The following is a 22,347-nucleotide window of genomic DNA, read 5'->3' as shown; positions in this document are numbered from 1 at the left end:
GTGCTGAGTCAGTTTTGCTCAACTACACATCTGATGCACACTCGGCACTGCTACATCAGATGTAGCAATCTGATGTAGCAGAGCCGAGGGTGCACTAGAACCCCTGTGCAAACTCAGTTCACGCTAATAGAATGCATTGGCCAGCGCTGATTGGCCAATGCATTCTATTAGCCCGATGAAGTAGAGCTGAATGTGTGTGCTAAGCACACACATTCAGCACTGCTTCATCAAGCCAATACAATGCATTAGCCAGTGCTGATTGGCCAGAGTACGGAATTCGGCCAATCAGCGCTGGCCAATGCATTCTATTAGCCCGATGAAGTAGAGCTGAATGTGTGTGCTAAGCACACACATTCAGCACTGCTTCATCAAGCCAATACAATGCATTAGCCAGTGCTGATTGGCCAGAGTACGGAATTCGGCCAATCAGCGCTGGCCAATGCATTCTATTAGCCCGATGAAGTAGAGCTGAATGTGTGTGCTAAGCACACACATTCAGCACTGCTTCATCAAGCCAATACAATGCATTAGCCAGTGCTGATTGGCCAGAGTACGGAATTCGGCCAATCAGCGCTGGCCAATGCATTCTATTAGCCCGATGAAGTAGAGCTGAATGTGTGTGCTAAGCACACACATTCAGCACTGCTTCATCAAGCCAATACAATGCATTAGCCAGTGCTGATTGGCCAGAGTACGGAATTCGGCCAATCAGCGCTGGCTCTGCCGGAGGAGGCGGAGTCTAAGGTCGGACCTGAATGGAGACTGGTGTGGAGCGATCTTAGACTCCGCCTCCTCCAGCAGAGCCAGCGCTGATTGGTCGAGTTCCGTACTCTGGCCAATCAGCGCTGGCCAATGCATTCTATTAGCCCGATGAAGTAGAGCTGAATGTGTGTGCTTAGCACACACATTCAGCTCTACTTCATCAGGCTAATAGAATACATTGGCCAATCAGCGCTGGCCAATGCATTCTATTAGCTTGATGAAGCAGAGTGTGCACAAGGGTTCAAGCGCACCCTCGGCTCTGATGTAGCAGAGCTGAGGGTGCACAAGGGTTCAAGTGCACCCTCGGCTCTCCTACATCAGAGCCGAGGGTGCGCTTGAACCCTTGTGCAGCCTCGGCTCTGCTACATCAGAGCCGAGGGTGCGCTTGAACCCTTGTGCACACTCTGCTTCATCAAGCTAATAGAATGCATTGGCCAGCACTGATTGGCCAGAGTACGGAATTCGGCCAATCAGCGCTGGCCAATGCATCCCTATGGGAAAAAGTTTATCTCACAAAAATCACAATTACACACCCGATAGAGCCCCAAAAAGTTATTTTTAATAACATTCCCCCCTAAATAAAGGTTATCCCTAGCTATCCCTGCCTGTACAGCTATCCCTGTCTCATAGTCACAAAGTTCACATTCTCATATGACCCGGATTTGAAATCCACTATTCGTCTAAAATGGAGGTCACCTGATTTCGGCAGCCAATGACTTTTTCCAATTTTTTTCAATGCCCCCAGTGTCGTAGTTCCTGTCCCACCTCCCCTGCGCTGTTATTGGTGCAAAAAAGGCGCCAGGGAAGGTGGGAGGGGAATCGAATTTTGGCGCACTTTACCACGTGGTGTTCGATTCGATTCGAACATGGCGAACACCCTGATATCCGATCGAACATGTGTTCGATAGAACACTGTTCGCTCATCTCTAATTCTAAGGCCAGGGACCCATGTAGCGTAAAAATCGCAGTTTGCCGTGGCGGAAACGACGAGGGAAAAAAAGCAGCGTTTTACAGTCACAGCAAAGTGGATGGAATTCTATCGAATCCCATCCCCACTTTGCGGGGAATATAGGCGGTGTAGAGGTGCGGGTTTTCTACACAGTTTTCTAGGTGTATTCAGTTCTGGGGCCACAGGTCTCTCCTTAAGTGAAACGCTGCTACTAGGCCAGTAGTGAGAAGGAGCTGAAATTATTTGTGTTCCACATGGCCCCAGACCTGTACGTACTTATGACTGCAAATTCTGTGGAACTGCCCTAAAGCCTCATGCACACGGGTAATCCAAGCCAGAAAATCTGTACATAGGCCAGATTTCCTGGCTGGAGGTGAGTTTCAGATCAAACCAGATTCTACCCAAACTTTCCAAAAGTTTTTGGCTTAACCAGAAACATTTGGGGTTCGTCACTCACAAATCATTATTATACTCTGGGGTCTCTTCAGAGCCAAGAGTGTAATAACTGGAAGCCCAGGGGACAGAGGTGAACCTGGCTGTTTCGCCACCCGAGCCGAACAACAGAAAGCCGCCCCCCCCCCCCCCCGGGAGGAGGGGGCATGACGGCGCGAAGGGGGCGTGGCTAAGCGAAGGGGCGGGGCTTAGAGGCGTTCGCAGGCAGAGAGCAGGCACGGAGAGGACCTGCTCTCTGCCTGAGCGTGAGGGGAGGCCGCTGGAGCTTCGCTTAGCCCCACCTCCTCCGTTCCACCCCGCCCCGCCCCCTCCTCCAGGGGGGGGCGGCTTTCTGTCGTTCGCCTCGGTTGGCGAAAGGGGCAGGTTCACCCCTGGTTAGGGCTCATTCACACGGAGTAAACGCCAGCTTATTCTGAACGTAAAACACGTTCAGAATCAGCGGCGTATAAAGCAGTTATAAGTCAGAAAAAAGGGTATCCAATGATAGGATCTCTTTAACTCTGCATTCTTCAATAGCTTTCTGCTCATTCCAGTGGTGTTTGTGGCACAGATGCCTGTATGACAAAAAGGATGGGAGGGACTATGTTGTACAAACTCATAGTGTGAAAAAAACAATACCATCTTATATCATAACCAGTGCAATTGCTCTGACATTTCCAGGTATTGTTTCATTCTGTAAATTACGCACTAGTTGCAATATGTCTGTAAAAATGCTTAGTCAGTAATTACAAAGAAACTTACAAGCCTGATGTAATATACTAGCAACAATGCCTTGCAAACACATGAAATTATCAGAAAACTATAATATTGCTGTAATAGTATGACAGTGGTGCAACCTGACAGTAATACATGATACATGAACATACATGATAGTGAACATGGCATGTTGTTACAATAGGGCTTATACACATGGCACATGCTTGGAGATTGCATGGTACTACTAGTACAGGCAATGCTCTACAGATACCATTACATTCCATGTGTTATATTATCCTCAATTAGCAAACATTTTAAAGGGGTTGTCCTATTCCTTTTTATTAATGACCTATCCTCAGGCCCTCTGCTGATCAGCTGTTTGAAGGGAGCACAGCGCAAGTACCATGATTTCTTTGCTGCCAAAAATTTGTAACTGTGCCAGGAGCTGACATTTCTTCATCTGCAGCAGGCTCCCAAAGAAGATAAAACATAAAAATGGCGAACTTCTCAAGATTTGTTTTGTTTTGGGTTCAGGTGGCTTGGATCCATGATTCTTTTTGGGTCGAACAGGTTAGGTACAAACCATACCTTAAAATGGCTTAAATGTAGTGTAAGAACACTCTCATTGTTTCTTCAAGGTTTCCACTCTAATCTGAGAAGTTTCTGTAATGTCAGAGTTCTTGTCAAATTACCAACTGAGGATGCATCAGCACTGAACCTCTAATTACTGCTAGCACAGGCTTTGGGCCTGTATGGCAATAAGCTGTTACTGCTAGCACAGGCTTTGGGCCTATATGGTAATATCCCAGACCACGTGACGTCTGGGCATTACCATATACGCCTGAAGCCTGCTAGGATTAACATCGGATCCTGGACAGGTAAGTAACAGTGTTTGTTATGTTCCCTCATCTCCCCTGGGGCTCCAGTCATGGGTGTGCAACTGTGGGGTGGGCAACTGTGGGGCATAATAGAGCTTGAAGGGTCCACTGTGGCCCCTGTAACCTCTATTATGCCCCACAGCGGCCCCCCTGCAACCTATATTATGCCCCACAGTCTATTGTGCCACTGTGGGGCATAATATAGGCTGCAGGGGCCGCTGTGGGATATATAAGGGTTGGGTGCGTGGAGAAGTGAGGAGTCAAAGATGTCTGTGTTTCAAACTTTACAGAGTCAAATCACAGCTGGAAAAAGTGGTAATGGCAGTGCAAAGGTAAGAGACGGGAAATGTGGGAAGACGTCTCCTGTGAGTATTACTGCACAAAATATTACTGCATTGTATTTATTGCTATGTTACCGCTAGCACCCCCAACAGTCCCCCTCCCCCCTCTTCCGCTGTCTCAGGCGGACGATGAAAAAATGAACAATTCTCCCCCACCACCACCACCCCGCAGTCTCCATTGTGGTCTGATTTTAGACTCCGCCTCATCACAGACGAGCCTCCAGCAGAACCAGCGTTGATTGGTCGAATGCTGTACACTGGCCAATCAACGCTGGTCAATTCATTCCTATGAGAAAAAGTAAGCTCCCTTGTAACAGCAAGCTGCCAGCTCTTCTGACTAGCAAGGACGAACCTGCGGCAAATCTACACTGGTTCTGCAGCAGGCTCGTCCTTGCTAGTCAGGAGAACTGGAAGCTTGCTGTTACAGGGGAGCTTACTTTTTATCAGCGCAACTGCAAGTGCTTTGCAGTTAAAGTGCATGGACCCCATAGACTATAATGGGGCCCGTGCGCTTTAACTGCACAGCGCTCCTCCTAAACACTCTCCTCCTGCTATTCCTGGACTTGGTGACTCTCCTTTAGTCGAATAGTGGTCTCCCCTGAAATGATTCGATATTCGATCGAGTAGTTGAATATTGAGGCTCTACTCGAAACGAATCTCAAATATTTCACTGTTCACTCATCTCTAGAAATTATGTGAATATTATTTTCAGATTAACAACACTCTGTCACATTGTATTTGGTTGTAAGCAGTGTAGAAAATCAAAAAATAAATAAAAAGTTTTTTTCAAATTAATGCAGTCTGGACTGGATATTAAATTAACTGAACACAACAACAACAAAAAAATTTAGATTTTTTTTCTAGATTAGCGGAAGTTGCAATACTGCATTTTTTATTATTATTATTATTATTATTATTATTATTGTTTATTTATACAGCACCATTAATTCCATGGTACTTTACATTTGAGTAGAGATGAGCGAACACTAAAATGTTCGAGGTTCGAAATCCGATTCGAACAGCTGCTCACTGTTCGAGTGTTTGAACGGGTTTCGAACCCCATTATAGTCTATGGGGAACATATACTCGTTAAGGGGGAAACCCAAATCCGTCTCAGGAGGGTCACCAAGTCCACTATAACACCCCAGGAAATGATACCAACACCCTGATATGACACTGGGACAGCAGGGGAAGCATGTCTGGGGGCATAAAAGTCACTTTATTTCATGGAAATACCTGTCAGCTTGCGATTTTCGCAAGCTAACTTTTTCCCATAGGAATGCATTGGACAGCGCTGATTGGCCAGAGTACGGAATTCGACCAATCAGCGCTGGCTCTGCTGGAGGAGGCGGAGTCTAAGATCGCTCCACACCAGTCTCCATTCTGGTCCGACCTTAGACTCCGCCTCCCCCAGCAGAGCCAGCGCTGATTGGTCGAATTCCGTACTCTGGCCAATCAGCGCTGGCCAATGCATTCTATTAGCATGATGAAGTAGAGCTGAATGTGTGTGCTTAGCTCAACTACACCGGTGGAGTAGTTGAGCTAAGCACACACATTCAGCTCTGCTTCATCAGGCTAATAGAATGCATTGGCCAATCAGCGCTGGCCAATGCATTCTATTAGCGTGAGCAGAGAGTGCACAAGGGTTCCAGTGCACCCTCAGCTCTGATGTAGCAGAGCCGAGTGTGCACAAGGGTTCTAGTGCACCCTCGGCTCTGCTACATCTGATGTAGCAGAGCCGAGTGTGCATAAGGGTTCTAGTGCACTCTCGGCTCTGCTACATCTGATGTAGCAGAGCCGAGTGTGCATAATTGTTCTAGTGCACCCTCGGCTCTGCTACATCTGATGTAGCAGAGCCGAGTGTGCACAAGAGTTCTAGTGCACCCTCGGCTCTGATGTAGCAGAGCCGAGTGTGCACAAGGGTTCTAGTGCACCCTCGGCTTTGCTACATCTGGTGGGCTGACCGGCACACGGTGTAGTTGAGCAGAACTGGCTCAACACTGCTGAGTCTCTGCATACCCATAGGAATGCATTGGCCAGCCTTTGGCCAATCAGCGCTGGCTCTGCCGGAGGAGGCGGAGTCTAAGGTCGGACCTGAATGGAGACTGGTGTGGAGCGATCTTAGGATCCACCTCCTCCAGCAGAGCCAGCGCTGATTGGTCGAATTCCGTACTCTGGCCAATCAGCGCTGGTCAATGCATTCTATTAGCATGATGAAGTAGAGCTGAATGTGTGTGCTTAGCTCAACTACGCCGGTGGAGCCAGTTCTGCTCAACTACACCGTGTGCCGGTCAGCCCATCAGATGTAGCAGAGCCGAGGGTGTACTAGAACCCTTGTGCACACTCAGCTCACGCTAATAGAATGCATTGGCCAGCGCTGATTGGCCAATGCATTCTATTAGCCTGATGAAGTAGAGCTGTAGTTGAGCTAAGCACACACATTCAGCTCTACTTCATCATGCTAATAGACTGCATTGGCCAGCGCTGATTGGCCGGAGTACGGAATTCGACCAATCAGTGCTGGTTCTGCTGGTGGAGGCGGAGTCTAAGGTCGGATCAGAATGGAGACTGGTGTGGAGCGATCTTAGACTCCGCCTCCTCCAGCAGAGCCAGCGCTGATTGGTTGAATTCCGTACTCTGGCCAATCAGCGCTGTCCAATGCATTCCTATGGGAAAAAGTTTATCTCACAAAAATCACAATTACACACCCGATAGAGCCCCAAAAAGTTATTTTTAATAACATTCCTACCTAAATAAAGGTTATCCCTAGCTATCCCTGCCTGTACAGCTATCACTGTCTCTTAGTCACAAAGTTCACATTCTCATATGACCCGGATTTGAAATCCACTATTCGTCTAAAATGGAGGTCACCTGATTTCGGCAGCCAATGACTTTTTCCGATTTTTTTTCAATGCCCCCGTTGTTGTAGTTCCTGTCCCACCTCCCCTGCGCTGTTATTGGTGCAAAAAAAGCGCCAGGGAAGGTGGGAGGGGAATCAAATTTTTTTGGAGTTTGCCACGTGATGTTTGATTCGAATCGAACACATCGAACAGCCTGATATCCGATCGAACATGTGTTCGATAGAACACTGTTCGCTCATCTCTACATTTGAGGGTTTACATACAATACACAAAATATACAAAACAAATATAATACTAACAATAACTGACTGGCACATGGGGGTAGAGGGCCCTGCCTGCAAGGGCTTACAATCTATGAGGGATAGAGACAGTAGGTTTGGGGAGAGGCTGTACAGATGATGGTGTGGTGATAGTGTTATTGCAGGTTGTATGACTTCCTGAATAGAGGAGTCTTCAGGGCCTTCTTGAAGCTTGTGATAGTGGGGGTCAGTCTTATGTGTCTTGGTAATGAGTTCCAGAGTATTGGGGATGCACAGGAGAAATTTTGGAGATGGTTGTGTGAAGAGCGGATAACAGCGGAGTAGGAGGTCTTTGGAGCATCTGAGGTTACATGTGGGTAGGTAGCGGGAGATTAGGTCGGAAATATATGGAGGGGACAGGTTGTGGATAGCTTTGTATGTTACCATTTGTAACTTGAATTCTATTCGCTGGGCAACATGTAATCAGTGAAGGGATTGGCAGATGGGACTGGCCGATAAAGGGCTAGTTCACACGTGAACAAAGGGGCGGATTTTGACAGCGGATTTCGCTTCAAAATCCGCCCCTTTACAATGGTGGTCTATGTAGACCACCGGGCTTTTCTTTTCCGCTAGCGGCGGGCTGCCGCTAGCAGAGAAAAGAAAGGACATGTCCTTTCTTCAGGCGGAAGCCGCGAGGGCTCAGCCGCGCGGCTTCCGCCCCCGGCAGCTCCCTCCTATGTCGGCTCATTCATTTGAGCCGACAGCAGAGGGTTAAGCCGCGACAGCGATGGTCGCGGCAGGCGGGTTTTGACAAGAGAGAGACGCGGCTCACCGCGTCTCTCTCCGTGTCAAAACCCGCGCGGGCAGTTCACGGGCAGAACTCACGTTCACGTGTGAACTGACCCAAAGAACGGGGGGTAGAAGTGTATTAAGTGAGCAGCACAGTTTAAGGTGGACTGGAGGGGGGGTGAAAGTATTTGCTGGGAGACCATGGAGAAGAGTGTTCCAGTAATCTAAGCAGGAGTTTATGAGGGCATGAACTAGCATCTTTGCAGTTTCTGTGGTGAGGAAGGAGCGGATTCGATGTACATTCTTGAGTTGGAGGCAGCAAGAGGTGTTGAGGGTGCAACTTGAAGGATAGCTCAGAGTCGAGGGTTATCCCAAGACAACGGACTTGTGGGACAGGGGGTAAGTGTGGTTCCATTAAATTTGATAGATGGGTCAGGTAGAGGGGGTGAAAATGATGAACTGTTTTCTCCAGGTTGAGTTTGAGAAAACAGGAGGAAAGAAAGGAGGCTATGGCTGCTAGACAATTTGGAACTCTGGCCAACAGTGAAGTATTGTCTGGTCCAGAGTGTCATCAGCATAGCAATGATAATGAAAACCATGAGATTCTATGAGGTGACCAAGGCCAAGGGTGTAGAGGGTCAACAGGAGAGGTCCTAGGATGAAGCCCCTGGGGGACACCTACAGAAAAAGGGTGTGGTGAGGAGGTGGTATACGAGTGGGAGACACTGAATGTGCAGTTGGTGAGGTATGAGGGGATCCAGGAAAGGGCCAGGTCTGAGATACCAAGGGATAAGAGTGTTTCTAACAAGAGGGAGTGGTCGACTGTGTCAAAGGCAGAGGAGAGGTCAAGGAGGAGGAGGATAGAGTAATGGTGCTTGGCTTTGGCAGTTAGAAGGTCATTAGTGACTTTTGTTAAGGCAGTTTCTGTGATTGACGGGGTCTGAAGCCTGACTGTAGTCTGTCAAAGAGAAGGTTGGATGAGAGGAGGATAGTTCAGAGTGGATGTGTTGATCAAGCAGTTTTGAGGCATATGGGAGCAGTGAGATGGGTCAATAGTTGGCTGGAGAGGACGGGTAGAGAGATGGTTTCTTAAGTACAGGTGTGTCGGTGGCATGTTTGAAGGCGCAGGAGAAGGATCCATCGGTTAGGGTTCGGTTGAAGAGATGGGCTAGGACTGGAGTAATGACTTCAGTGAGTCTGGGGATGAGATATGACTGGATCGGGTCCATGATAGAAAAACACTTTAATTATTTGAATATTTTTTCAGATTAACAACAGTGTCACACTGTAGTTGGTGGTGAGCAGAATAGAAGAAATAAAAGAAATTAATGGCTAAATTTATACTGTTGCCCAAAAAAGTCCTTAACGAAGGACTTTTTACTAGCAGGATTGTTTTGTCAGTAAAAAATATGTTTAAAGACTTTGTATAAAGATGAAATGGCTCTATTGCACATCAGACTTAGATAAAATTAGATTACTGACAATGACAGTGTTACCTGTCCTGTGTCTGTCTGTAAATCTGTATTAGAGCAGGAATGCAGCCACTCTCAAGCTCAAACAGCAGCGGAGGCAGCTATGCGCTAAATCCTACTCATTTCTATCACTAATCTACTTATGTAATTGCTTGTCTTCCTATTGCTTTTTGGAACTGTGCTAAATATGATGCAATGAGATGTACCATACAGCCAGGGATACTGAGAGACAAGCTGGACCTTGTTGGAGTGGACCACCAGCTCTCAAACTGTGAAAGCCTGGGACTGTGTGTCAGATAACGTGATCTGTAATACGGGGGCTGTGACAGCACTGGGCAATACTGTCAGTGACTGACTGCTTCACCCCAAATAGGAGCGCTATTGGAGGTCTTTCCTCCTCGCTGAGGTTAGGCTGTACAACCAACACCGAGCTAAGTGGAGATCAATCCATACAGAGAACTGAAAGATCTTTAAGTTGTGATATCCCTTCTTCTATGTTTTTTTACCTTTACTTTTTTTTTTTTTTATCTGTAGCCACTGTCTCTGCCTCTACCTTGGAGCTTTTGAATTTATAAAATCTAACTTTTGTTGATATACTTTAAAAACTCTTGGAAACCCAATAATCAACAATGTATAAAAATTTGGGTATGGAAAATAGAAAAAACTTTAGATATTAAGGACAGATGGAGCAGTGGCTCCTATTCTGTTATCCACCAACTAACTCCTATTATTCAGATTTCCATATGGAAAAATAGAATCCATCCCAAATAAGACTAGTCCCTAATTCAGAAACTCATAACTGGGACTAAACTGAGTATGTCGGTGTCAAAATCCGTGAGGTGTGATCACTCACTAAAGAGTACTGAAAACTCACTAATTGATCCACTCAGTTCACATGCGGTCAATAAGAGTAGACAGAAAAGCGTAGAAGCCAACTCCCCAGCAAACTAGTGCAATAGCAACTAAATGATAAGAAAAGCTGCAACATAATAGAAAACTGATTCACAATGTAGTAACCAGCAACGTTAGGTGGGCATCAAGATGTCATGGTCCGTGGTATGACATAGAGTAGTCAACTAGATGAAAAATTGAAGTTCACTAGAGATGAGCGAACACTAAAATGTTCGAGGTTCGAAATTCAAATCGAACAGCCGCTCACTGTTCGTGTGTTCGAACGGGTTTCGAACCCCATTATAGTCTATGGGGAACATATACTCGTTAAGGGGGAAACCCAAATCCGTGTCTGGAGGTTCACCAAGTCCACTATGACACCACAGGAAATGATGCCAACACCTCTGGAATGACACTGGGACAGCAGGGGAAGCATGTCTGGGGGCATCTAACACACCAAAGACCCTCTATTACCCCAACATCACAGCCTAACAACTACACACTTTACACACTCAATACCACCTCTCTGACAGTAGGAAAACACCTTGAAACGTGTATTTGGCACTTGCAGTGAGGAGAGCTTGTCACCAGCAGTGAATTTGGCCCTTGTAGTAAGTTGAGGTTGGCACCAACATTTGTTTTGAAAATCAGGGTGGATTGAGCCTCTAACCAGCAGAGTTTGGGCAAATTCATGGTGGAGGGAGCCTCTAAAAACCCCAGTTTGGACCAATTCATGGTGGAGGGAGCCTCTAAAAACCCCAGTTTGGACCAATTCATGGTGGAGGGAGCCTCTAAAAACCCCAGTTTGGACCAATTCATGGTGGAGGGAGCCTCTAAAAACCCCAGTTTGGACCAATTCATGGTGGAGGGAGCCTCTAAAAACCCCAGTTTGGACCAATTCATGGTGGAGGGAGCCTCTAAAAACCCCAGTTTGGACCAATTCATGGTGGAGGGAGCCTCTAAAAAACCCAGTTTGGACCAATTCATGGTGGAGGGAGCCTCTAACCAGCCCAGTTTGGACCAATTCATGGTGGAGGGAGCCTCTAAAAACCCCAGTTTGGACCAATTCATGGTGGAGGGAGCCTCTAAAAAACCCAGTTTGGACCAATTCATGGTGGAGGGAGCCTCTAAACAGCCCAGTTTGGACCAATTCATGGTGGAGGGAGCCTCTAAACAGCCCAGTTTGGGCAAATTCATGGTGGAGGGAGCCTCTAACCAGCCCAGTTTGGGCAAATTCATGGTGGAGGGAGCCTCTAAAAACCCCCGTTTGGACCAATTCATGGTGGAGGGAGCCTCTAAACAGCCCAGTTTGGGCAAATTCATGGTGGAGGAAGCCTCTAACCAGCCCAGTTTGGACCAATTCATGGTGGAGGGAGCCTCTAAAAACCCCAGTTTGGACCAATTCATGGTGGAGGGAGCCTCTAAAAACCCCAGTTTGGACCAATTCATGGTGGAGGGAGCCTCTAAAAACCCCAGTTTGGACCAATTCATGGTGGAGGGAGCCTCTAAAAACCCCAGTTTGGACCAATTCATGGTGGAGGGAGCCTCTAAAAACCCCAGTTTGGACCAATTCATGGTGGAGGGAGCCTCTAAAAAACCCAGTTTGGACCAATTCATGGTGGAGGGAGCCTCTAACCAGCCCAGTTTGGACCAATTCATGGTGGAGGGAGCCTCTAAAAACCCCAGTTTGGACCAATTCATGGTGGAGGGAGCCTCTAAAAAACCCAGTTTGGACCAATTCATGGTGGAGGGAGCCTCTAAACAGCCCAGTTTGGACCAATTCATGGTGGAGGGAGCCTCTAAACAGCCCAGTTTGGGCAAATTCATGGTGGAGGGAGCCTCTAACCAGCCCAGTTTGGGCAAATTCATGGTGGAGGGAGCCTCTAAAAACCCCCGTTTGGACCAATTCATGGTGGAGGGAGCCTCTAAACAGCCCAGTTTGGGCAAATTCATGGTGGAGGGAGCCTCTAACCAGCCCAGTTTGGACCAATTCATGGTGGAGGGAGCCTCTAAAAACCCCAGTTTGGACCAATTCATGGTGGAGGGAGCCTCTAAAAACCCCAGTTTGGACCAATTCATGGTGGAGGGAGCCTCTAAAAACCCCAGTTTGGACCAATTCATGGTGGAGGGAGCCTCTAAACAGCCCAGTTTGGACCAATTCATGGTGGAGGGAGCCTCTAAAAACCCCAGTTTGGACCAATTCATGGTGGAGGGAGCCTCTAAAAAACCCAGTTTGGACCAATTCATGGTGGAGGGAGCCTCTAACCAGCCCAGTTTGGACCAATTCATGGTGGAGGGAGCCTCTAACCAGCCCATTTTGGGATAAATATAACAGTCCATGGAGTCTCATCTTCCTCTTGTTTGGTGACAGCTGGACACGTATTGGGCAGCGATCTCCACAGTGGCCTCTTCTTCTCCCAGTAGGATGTAGAGTTTCCTCTTCTCGTCTGCAGATATGAAGTCTGGGATGTGGGCAGAGAGTCTTTGGTAGTAGACGGCCCTCATAGCTGAGTATTTGGTGCAGTGTAGCAGGAAGTGGGTCTCGTCTTCTAGGGCCCCCTGGTCACAGTGCTGGCACAGTCTCTTCTCCCGTGGCTTGTACGTCTGTCTGTATCGCCCCGTCTCTATCTCTAGGTTGTGGGCACTCAGTCTGTATCGGCTCAGGGTCTGTCTGTGCTTGGGATGGCGTATTCTCTCCAGGTAGGTGGCCATGGTGTAGTCCCTTTGTAGGGATTGGTACACGGTGAGTTTCTTGGAGTTATTTATTTCGTTTCTCCATTCTTCAATGTACCGCTCTGTTTGCCTCTGCTAGTATTAGCAGAATTGTGCAACGCTTATGGTGGATGAGTATGAGGATGCGGAGGAATTGGAGAGGTTGAGTACAGACATGGAGTTTCATGTTGGGGTGCTTTACACAGGTGGGCACAAAAATGAAGGCTCTATCCAGTGGTGGTTCATTTTTATCAAAGTGAGCCGGTCGGCACTCTCAGCTGACAGACGGGTGCGCTTGTCAGTGATGATGCCACCGGCTGCACTGAACACCCTCTCAGATAGGACGCTGGCGGCAGGACAGGACAGCACCTCCAAGGCATATAGGGCAAGTTCAAGCCACAGGTCCAACTTCGACACCCAATACGTGTAGGGCGCAGAGGGGTCGGAGAGGACAGGGCTGTGGTCGGAAAGGTATTCCCGCAACATGCGCCTATACTTCTCACGCCTGGTGACACTAGGACCCTCTGTGGCGGCACTTTGGCGAGGGGGTGCCATCAAGGTGTCCCAGACCTTAGACAGTGTGCCCCTCGTTTGTGTGGACCGGTGAGAACTTGGTCGCCTACTGGAGGAACTGTCCTCCCTGCCGCCAACGTCACATGCTGGAAACATCTCCATCATATTCTGCACCAATTGCCTGTGGCAAGCATTGATGCGATTGGCCCTCCCCTCTACCGGAATAAAAGACGAGATGTTGTTTTTATACCGGGGGTCAAGGATAGCAAAGATCCAGTACTGGTTGTCCTCCATGATTTTGACAATACGCTTGTCGGTTGTAAAGCACCCCAACATGAACTCAGCCATGTCTGCCACAGTGTTAGTTGGCATGACTCCTCTGGCCCCACCGGAAAGTTCAATCTCCATTTCCTCCTCATCCTCCATGTCTACCCATCCGCGCTGCAACAATGGGACGATTCGAAGTTGCCCGGAAGCCTCCTGTATCACCATCACATCATCGGACAACTCTTCTTCCTCCTCCTCCTCCTCCTCCTCCTCCTCCTCCATTAAACGCGATGAAGCGGACAGATGTGTGGACCTACTCTCCAGCTGTGACGGATCGGATGCTATCCCTGACTCCTCTGTGTGATCTGAGTTATCCCTGATGTCAATCAGGGATTCTCTCAGACCACACAAGAGCGGGATTGTAAGGCTCACCATCGCATCCTCAGAGCTCACCCTCCTTGTGGACTCCTCAAACACCCGTAGGATGTCACAAAGGTCTCTCATCCATGGCCACTCATGGATGAGAAACTGAGGCAGCTGACTTTGTGGCACCCTAGGGTTTTGTAGCTGGTATTCCATCAAAGGTCTCTGCTGCTCAACCACTCTATTCAACATCTGAAACGTTGAGTTCCAGCGTGTGGGGACGTCGCACAAAAGCCGGTGTTGTGGCACATGCAGGCGTTGCTGGAGAGATTTTAAGCTAGCAGCGGCTACTGCCGACTTGCGAAAGTGGGCGCACATGCGCTGCACTTTCACCAGTAGCTCTGGAACATTGGGGTAGCTCTTTAGGAAACGTTGCACCACTAGGTTGAAGACGTGGGCCAGGCATGGAACATGTTGGAGTCCGGCAAGCTCCAGAGCTGCTACCAGGTTCCGGCCGTTATCACAAACGACCATGCCTGGGCCCAGGTGCAGCGGCTCAAACCATATTGCCGTCTCATCGAGGAGGGCATCCCTCACCTCGGAGGCAGTGTGCTGTCTGTCCCCCAAGCTGATCAGCTTCAGCACAGCCTGCTGACGTCTACCAACGCCAGTGCTGCAACGTTTCCAACTCGTAGCTGGGGTCAATCTAACAGCGGAGGAGGAGGCGGTGGCGGAGGAGGAGGCGGTGGCGGAGGAGGAGGCGGTAGAGGAGGAGGAGGAGGGGGGTGTTCTTCTCGTGTCCCTGCCAGGAATGTTAGGCGGGGAGACGAGGTACACCGGGCCAGTTTGGGAAGCAGTCCCAGCCTCAACTACATTCACCCAGTGTGCCGTCAGTGAAATGTAGCGTCCCTGTCCGCATGCACTTGTCCACGCGTCGGTGGTCAAGTGGACCTTTGTGCAAAGCGCGGAACTAAGGGCCCGCCTGATGTTGAGTGACACGTGCTGGTGCAAGGCGGGGACGGCACACCGGGAGAAGTAGTGACGGCTAGGGACGGCATAGCGAGGTGCCGCAGTTGCCATCAGGTCCAGGAAGGCGGGAGTTTCAACAAGCCGGAACGCCAACATCTCCTGGGCCAGCAGTTTAGCGATGTTGGCGTTCAAGGCTTGCGCGTGTGGGTGGTTAGCAGTGTATTTCTGCCGCCGCTCCAATGTCTGAGAGATGGTGGGTTGTTGTAAAGAAGCGCCTGATGGTGCCTTTGATGGTGCAGGAGAAGGAGATAAGACAGGAACAGGGGAGGATGAGGGAGAAGTCAACAAAGTGGCGGAGGCAGATGAAGTGGTGTCCTGGCTCGTCCTCTGGAGTGCATCGCCAGCACAGTCAGCAGTGGCAGTGGCAGAGGCAGAGGCAGTGGCAGAGGCAGTGGCAGTGGCGTGAACGGCAGGCGGCCTTTGTCCTGCCGTTGCTGCCTGCCACTGATTCCAGTGCTTGGATTCCAAATGACGGCGCATTGAAGTGGTGGACAGGTTGCTCTTCTCAGAGCCCCTAATCAATTTCGAGAGGCAAATTGTGCAGACAACACTATATCTGTCCTCGGCGCATTCCTTGAAAAAACTCCACACCTTCGAGAAACGTGCCCTCGAGGTGGGAGTTTTTTGGGGCTGGGTACGAACTGGAACATCTTGGGAGATTCCGGGTGTGGCCTGGCTTCGCCTAAGCTGCTGACCTCTGCCTCTGCCTCTAGCTACCCTTTTTGGTGCTGCACTTGCCTCAACATCCACACTACTTTCCCCGCTTGACATCCCCCCTGTCCAGGTCGGGTCAGTGTCCTCATTATCCACCACTTCCTCTTCCAACTCCTGTCTCATCTCCTCCTCCCGCACAATGCGCCGGTCAACTGGATGCCCTGACGGCAACTGCGTCACATCATCGTCGATGAGGGTGGGTTGCTGGTCATCCACCACCAAATCGAACGGAGATGGAGGAGACTCTAGTGTTTGAGCATCTGGACACAGATGCTCCTCTGTTAGGTTCGTGGAATCGTGACGTGGAGAGGCAGGTTGAGGGACAATGAAAGGAGCGGAGAACAGCTCTGGGGAGCAGGGACAGTTGGGGTTATTGTTCTGTGAAGCTTGGGAATTTTGGGAGGAAGGAGGACAAGACTGTTGGGTAATAGGAGGAGAGGAGGCAGAGTCTGACTGGCTGCTGGACAATGTGCTGTAAGCGTTCTCTGACAGCCATTGCAAGACCTGTTCCTGGTTCTCGGGCCTACTAAGGTTTGTACCCTGCAGTTTAGTTAATGTGGCAAGCAACCCTGGCACTGTGGAGTGGCGCAATGCTTGCTGCCCCACAGGAGTAGGCACGGGACGCCCTGTGGCTTCACTGCTACCTTGCTCCCCAGAACCATTCCCCCGACCTCGCCCACGGCCTCGTCCACGTCCCTTTCCGGGAGCCTTGCGCATTTTGAATTCCCAGTTAGAAATTGGCACTATATACCAGTAGCAAAAATTGTGGGTGCACGTAACCCCAATATATTCTTTGAATTCCCAGTCAGACAATGGCACTATATACCAGTAGCAAGAAATGAGGGTGTTTATAACCCCAATATATTCTTTGAATTACCAGTCAGAAACTGGCACTATATGGCAGTAGCAAGAAATGAGGGTATTTATAACCCCAATATATTCTTTGAATTCCCAGTCAGACAATGGCACTGTATACCAGTAGTAAAAATTGTGGGTGCACGTAACCCCAATATATTCTTTGAATTACCAGTCAGAAACTGACACTATATGGCAGTAGCAAGAAATGAGGGTATTTGTAACCCCAATATATTCTTTGAATTCCCAGTCAGAAACTGGCACTGTATACCAGTAGTAAAAATTGTGGGTGCACGTAACCCCAATATATTCTTTGAATTCCCAGTCAGACAATGGCACTATATACCAGTAGCAAGAAATGAGGGTATTTATAACCCCAATATATTCTTTGAATTCCCAGTCAGAAACTGGCACTATATGGCAGTAGCAAGAAATGAGGGTATTTATAACCCCAATATATTCTTTGAATTCCCAGTCAGACAATGGCACTGTATACCAGTAGTAAAAATTGTGGGTGCACGTAACCCCAATATATTCTTTGAATTACCAGTCAGAAACTGGCACTATATGGCAGTAGCAAGAAATGAGGGTATTTGTAACCCCAATATATTCTTTGAATTCCCAGTCAGAAACTGGCACTGTATACCAGTAGTAAAAATTGTGGGTGCACGTAACCCCAATATATTCTTTGAATTCCCAGTCAGACAATGGCACTATATACCAGTAGCAAGAAATGAGGGTATTTATAACCCCAATATATTCTTTGAATTACCAGTCAGAAACTGGCACTATATGGCAGTAGCAAGAAATGAGGGTATTTGTAACCCCAATATATTCTTTGAATTCCCAGTCAGAAACTGGCACTGTATACCAGTAGTAAAAATTGTGGGTGCACGTAACCCCAATATATTCTTTGAATTACCAGTCAGAAACTGGCACTATATGGCAGTAGCAAGAAATGAGGGTATTTGTAACCCCAATATATTCTTTGAATTCCCAGTCAGAAACTGGCACTGTATACCAGTAGTAAAAATTGTGGGTGCACGTAACCCCAATATATTCTTTGAATTCCCAGTCAGACAATGGCACTATATACCAGTAGCAAGAAACGAGGGTATTTATAACCCCAATATATTCTTTGAATTCCCAGTCAGACAATGGCACTGTATACCAGTAGTAAAAATTGTGGGTGCACGTAACCCCAATATATTCTTTGAATTCCCAGTCAGAAACTGGCACTATATGGCAGTAGCAAGAAATGAGGGTATTTATAACCCCAATATATTCTTTGAATTCCCAGTCAGACAATGGCACTGTATACCAGTAGTAAAAATTGTGGGTGCACGTAACCCCAATATATTCTTTGAATTACCAGTCAGAAACTGGCACTATATGGCAGTAGCAAGAAATGAGGGTATTTGTAACCCCAATATATTCTTTGAATTCCCAGTCAGAAACTGGCACTGTATACCAGTAGTAAAAATTGTGGGTGCACGTAACCCCAATATATTCTTTGAATTCCCAGTCAGACAATGGCACTATATACCAGTAGCAAGAAATGAGGGTATTTATAACCCCAATATATTCTTTGAATTACCAGTCAGAAACTGGCACTATATGGCAGTAGCAAGAAATGAGGGTATTTATAACCCCAATATATTCTTTGAATTCCCAGTCAGACAATGGCACTGTATACCAGTAGTAAAAATTGTGGGTGCACGTAACCCCAATATATTCTTTGAATTACCAGTCAGAAACTGGCACTATATGGCAGTAGCAAGAAATGAGGGTATTTGTAACCCCAATATATTCTTTGAATTCCCAGTCAGAAACTGGCACTGTATACCAGTAGTAAAAATTGTGGGTGCACGTAACCCCAATATATTCTTTGAATTCCCAGTCAGACAATGGCACTATATACCAGTAGCAAGAAATGAGGGTATTTATAACCCCAATATATTCTTTGAATTCCCAGTCAGAAACTGGCACTATATGGCAGTAGCAAGAAATGAGGGTATTTATAACCCCAATATATTCTTTGAATTCCCAGTCAGACAATGGCACTGTATACCAGTAGTAAAAATTGTGGGTGCACGTAACCCCAATATATTCTTTGAATTACCAGTCAGAAACTGGCACTATATGGCAGTAGCAAGAAATGAGGGTATTTGTAACCCCAATATATTCTTTGAATTCCCAGTCAGAAACTGGCACTGTATACCAGTAGTAAAAATTGTGGGTGCACGTAACCCCAATATATTCTTTGAATTCCCAGTCAGACAATGGCACTATATACCAGTAGCAAGAAATGAGGGTATTTATAACCCCAATATATTCTTTGAATTACCAGTCAGAAACTGGCACTATATGGCAGTAGCAAGAAATGAGGGTATTTATAACCCCAATATATTCTTTGAATTCCCAGTCAGACAATGGCACTGTATACCAGTAGTAAAAATTGTGGGTGCACGTAACCCCAATATATTCTTTGAATTACCAGTCAGAAACTGGCACTATATGGCAGTAGCAAGAAATGAGGGTATTTGTAACCCCAATATATTCTTTGAATTCCCAGTCAGAAACTGGCACTGTATACCAGTAGTAAAAATTGTGGGTGCACGTAACCCCAATATATTCTTTGAATTCCCAGTCAGACAATGGCACTATACACCAGTAGCAAGAAATGAGGGTATTTATAACCCCAATATATTCTTTGAATTCCCAGTCAGAAACTGGCACTATATGGCAGTAGCAAGAAATGAGGGTATTTATAACCCCAATATATTCTTTGAATTCCCAGTCAGACAATGGCACTGTATACCAGTAGTAAAAATTGTGGGTGCACGTAACCCCAATATATTCTTTGAATTACCAGTCAGAAACTGGCACTATATGGCAGTAGCAAGAAATGAGGGTATTTGTAACCCCAATATATTCTTTGAATTCCCAGTCAGAAACTGGCACTGTATACCAGTAGTAAAAATTGTGGGTGCACGTAACCCCAATATATTCTTTGAATTCCCAGTCAGACAATGGCACTATATACCAGTAGCAAGAAATGAGGGTATTTATAACCCCAATATATTCTTTGAATTACCAGTCAGAAACTGGCACTATATGGCAGTAGCAAGAAATGAGGGTATTTGTAACCCCAATATATTCTTTGAATTCCCAGTCAGAAACTGGCACTGTATACCAGTAGTAAAAATTGTGGGTGCACGTAACCCCAATATATTCTTTGAATTACCAGTCAGAAACTGGCACTATATGGCAGTAGCAAGAAATGAGGGTATTTGTAACCCCAATATATTCTTTGAATTCCCAGTCAGAAACTGGCACTGTATACCAGTAGTAAAAATTGTGGGTGCACGTAACCCCAATATATTCTTTGAATTCCCAGTCAGACAATGGCACTATATACCAGTAGCAAGAAACGAGGGTATTTATAACCCCAATATATTCTTTGAATTCCCAGTCAGACAATGGCACTGTATACCAGTAGTAAAAATTGTGGGTGCACGTAACCCCAATATATTCTTTGAATTCCCAGTCAGAAACTGGCACTATATGGCAGTAGCAAGAAATGAGGGTATTTATAACCCCAATATATTCTTTGAATTCCCAGTCAGACAATGGCACTGTATACCAGTAGTAAAAATTGTGGGTGCACGTAACCCCAATATATTCTTTGAATTACCAGTCAGAAACTGGCACTATATGGCAGTAGCAAGAAATGAGGGTATTTGTAACCCCAATATATTCTTTGAATTCCCAGTCAGAAACTGGCACTGTATACCAGTAGTAAAAATTGTGGGTGCACGTAACCCCAATATATTCTTTGAATTCCCAGTCAGACAATGGCACTATATACCAGTAGCAAGAAATGAGGGTATTTATAACCCCAATATATTCTTTGAATTACCAGTCAGAAACTGGCACTATATGGCAGTAGCAAGAAATGAGGGTATTTATAACCCCAATATATTCTTTGAATTCCCAGTCAGACAATGGCACTGTATACCAGTAGTAAAAATTGTGGGTGCACGTAACCCCAATATATTCTTTGAATTACCAGTCAGAAACTGGCACTATATGGCAGTAGCAAGAAATGAGGGTATTTGTAACCCCAATATATTCTTTGAATTCCCAGTCAGAAACTGGCACTGTATACCAGTAGTAAAAATTGTGGGTGCACGTAACCCCAATATATTCTTTGAATTCCCAGTCAGACAATGGCACTATATACCAGTAGCAAGAAATGAGGGTATTTATAACCCCAATATATTCTTTGAATTCCCAGTCAGAAACTGGCACTATATGGCAGTAGCAAGAAATGAGGGTATTTATAACCCCAATATATTCTTTGAATTCCCAGTCAGACAATGGCACTGTATACCAGTAGTAAAAATTGTGGGTGCACGTAACCCCAATATATTCTTTGAATTACCAGTCAGAAACTGGCACTATATGGCAGTAGCAAGAAATGAGGGTATTTGTAACCCCAATATATTCTTTGAATTCCCAGTCAGAAACTGGCACTGTATACCAGTAGTAAAAATTGTGGGTGCACGTAACCCCAATATATTCTTTGAATTACCAGTCAGAAACTGGCACTATATGGCAGTAGCAAGAAATGAGGGTATTTGTAACCCCAATATATTCTTTGAATTCCCAGTCAGAAACTGGCACTGTATACCAGTAGTAAAAATTGTGGGTGCACGTAACCCCAATATATTCTTTGAATTCCCAGTCAGAAACTGGCACTATATGGCAGTAGCAAGAAATGAGGGTATTTATAACCCCAATATATTCTTTGAATTCCCAGTCAGACAATGGCACTGTATACCAGTAGTAAAAATTGTGGGTGCACGTAACCCCAATATATTCTTTGAATTCCCAGTCAGAAACTGGCACTATATGGCAGTAGCAAGAAATGAGGGTATTTATAACCCCAATATATTCTTTGAATTCCCAGTCAGAAACTGGCACTGTATACCAGTAGTAAAAATTGTGGGTGCACGTAACCCCAATATATTCTTTGAATTCCCAGTCAGACAATGGCACTATATACCAGTAGCAAGAAATGAGGGTATTTATAACCTCAATATATTCTTTGAATTACCAGTCAGAAACTGGCACTATATGGCAGTAGCAAGAAATGAGGGTATTTATAACCCCAATATATTCTTTGAATTCCCAGTCAGACAACGGCACTGTATTCCAGTAGTAAAAATTGTGGGTGCACGTAACCCCAATATATTCTTTGAATTACCAGTCAGAAACTGGCACTATATGGCAGTAGCAAGAAATGAGGGTATTTGTAACCCCAATATATTCTTTGAATTCCCAGTCAGAAACTGGCACTGTATACCAGTAGTAAAAATTATGGGTGCACATAACCCCAATATATTCTTTGAATTCCCAGTCAGACAATGGCACTATATACCAGTAGCAAGAAATGAGGGTATTTATAACCCCAATATATTCTTTGAATTCCCAGTCAGAAACTGGCACTATATGGCAGTAGCAAGAAATGAGGGTATTTATAACCCCAATATATTCT

Source organism: Leptodactylus fuscus, chromosome 3 (assembly GCF_031893055.1).
Source record: "Leptodactylus fuscus isolate aLepFus1 chromosome 3, aLepFus1.hap2, whole genome shotgun sequence".
Classification (NCBI taxonomy): Eukaryota; Metazoa; Chordata; class Amphibia; order Anura; family Leptodactylidae; genus Leptodactylus; species Leptodactylus fuscus.
Note: the sequence above shows the minus strand (reverse complement) of the source record.